The following is a 2,539-nucleotide window of genomic DNA, read 5'->3' as shown; positions in this document are numbered from 1 at the left end:
GTAGAGACAAAGTTTCGCTGTGTTGGCCAGGCTGGTCTGGAACTTCTGGTTAGAAAAGCCTTTGGTCAACCTCTGGATTTCAGACAACTAGTAGGAAGGTCCCCTTCTGCAGAATCTCTTACACAACAAAACCATCCTTTTGTGGTTTTCCTTCTGGAACAGACTGGGCTCTGTGCTGCTCTCGGCCTCCCAAAGTGCTGGGATTGCAGGAGTGAGCCACTGTGCCCGGCCCCTTATAGGTTCTTTTCTATGCATTTGCCGACATATATATATGTGTCTGTTTTCTTTTTTTATTTTATTTTTTTTGTAAAAATAAAAAGACACACGTTCTCACTATGTTGCCCAGGCTGGTCTCGAACTTCTGCGCTCAAGTAATCCTCCCATCTTGGCTTCTCAAAGTGCTAGGATTACAGGCATGGGCCATTGTGTCCAGACTATATCTGTTTTCTTACAAAATAGAATAATCTGTACTTGTTCTGTAGACCTCCTCCTTTTATTTTTTTGATTTGTTCTATGGTGGTAAATATACATAAAATAAAATTTATCTTTTTTTTTTGAGACAGAGTCCTACTCTGTCACCAGGCTGGAGCGCAGTGGTGTGATCTCGGCTCACTGCAGCCTCCATCTCCCTGGTTCAAGCAATTCTCCTGCCTTAGCTTCCCTAGTAGCTGGAATTACAGGCACACACTACCACGCCCAGCTAATTTTTGTATTTTTAGTAGAGACGAGGTTTTACCATGTTGACCAGGATGGTCTCGATCTCCTGACCTTGTGATCCGCCTGCCTCGGCCTCCCAAAGTGCTGGGATTACAGGCGTGAGCCATTGCACCCAGCCAAGAGTTACTATTTTAACTATTTTTGAGTGTAAAATTCAGTGGCATTAAGTACATTCACAATGTTGCATAACACTATTTTCAGAATTATTTCATCATCCCAATCAGAAATTCTGCATTCTTTAAATAATAATTCCTCATTTCCTCTCCCTTCAGTTCCTGGTGACCTCCACTTTACTTTCTGTCTCCAGGCTCCTTGCTCATAATTGTTTTTGAAAAGGTAATACATGAACATTATAAAAAACTTAAACAATACAAAAGAGCATATGCAATGTTAAATACTTCCTCCTATGCTTGACCCCCAGGCAACCAGTGTAACCAGTTTCTTAGGTATCTTTCAGAAGAGTCTATGCTCATACAAGCATTCATAGACATATACCTGCCTGCTTCTTTACGCGAATAGTAAGAAATCATACTCAGTTCTGCATGTTGCTTTTTTCATTTCATAATATCTGAGATTCTTATATATATATATGTGTGTGTATCATACATATGCATATATATAATTATTTTAATGGCTACATAGCTTATTTATCCCCTCTTCTATTAGGCTGGGTTCAGCAGACTTCTGACTCATTAACTTTTAAAAAAATAATTTTTGTGCCAAAAACCACACAACATAAACTTCATCCTTCCAACAATTTTCAAGTGTACAGTACAATATTGTCAACCACATGCACATTGTTGTGCAACAGATCCCCAGAACATCCCCCTCATCCTGCATGACTGAAATTCCACACCCACTGAACAACTCTTTCCTTTTCCCTCCTCGCAGTCCCTGACAACCAGCATTCTACTTTCTGTTTCTATGAGTTGACTATTTTAGACAGTCATATAAGTAGAATCATGGAATATTTGACTTTTTGTGACTGGCTTATTTCACTTAGCATAATGTCCTCAAGGTTCATCAACTTTGTAACATGTGACAGTATTTCCTTCTTTTTTTAAAGCTGAATAATATGTCCTTGTGTGTATATACCGTATTTTCTTTATCCATTCATCCCTTGATGGACATTAAATTTGCTTCTACCCCTTGAATGATGCTGCTATAAGCATGGGTTTGCCAGTATCTTTTTGAGATCCTGTTTTCTATTTGCTTGGCTATATACCTGGAAGTGAGATTGTTTAATCATATAGTAGTTCTATTTTTAATTTTTTGAGGAACCTCCATCCTATTTTCCATAGCAGCTACACCAGTTTACATTCCCTTGGGTAGTGTCTGTACCATTTTACAATGGTGTTCAAGGGTTCCAATTTCTCCACAACCTTGTTAACACTTATTATTTTCTGTTCTAATTTTATTTTTCGTAGACACGTTCTCTTCATGTTACCCAGGCTGATCTCTAACTCCTGGCCTCAAGTGACTCTCTTGCCTTAGCATCCCCTCCTGAGTAGCTGGAATTACAAGTGTGAACCACACCTTGCTGTATTTTCTTCTGTTTTTTTTTTTTTAATTTTTTAATTTGTATTTTTATAGTGACCATCCTAATGGATGTGAAATGATATTTCATTGGGGTTTGACTTGCATTTCCCTGACAATTAGTGATGTTGATCATCTTTGCATATGCCTGTTGGCCACTTGTATATCTTCTTTGGAGAAATGTCTATTCAAGTCTTTTGTCCACTTTTAAGAGGTTTTTTTTTTTTTTTTAATTGAGCTATACAAGTTCTTTATACATTCTGGATATTAGCACATTATCCGATAT

This window comes from Mandrillus leucophaeus, unplaced genomic scaffold (genome assembly GCF_000951045.1).
Source record: "Mandrillus leucophaeus isolate KB7577 unplaced genomic scaffold, Mleu.le_1.0 Scaffold1055, whole genome shotgun sequence".
Taxonomy (NCBI): domain Eukaryota; kingdom Metazoa; phylum Chordata; class Mammalia; order Primates; family Cercopithecidae; genus Mandrillus; species Mandrillus leucophaeus.
This window is presented reverse-complemented; position numbering follows the sequence as displayed.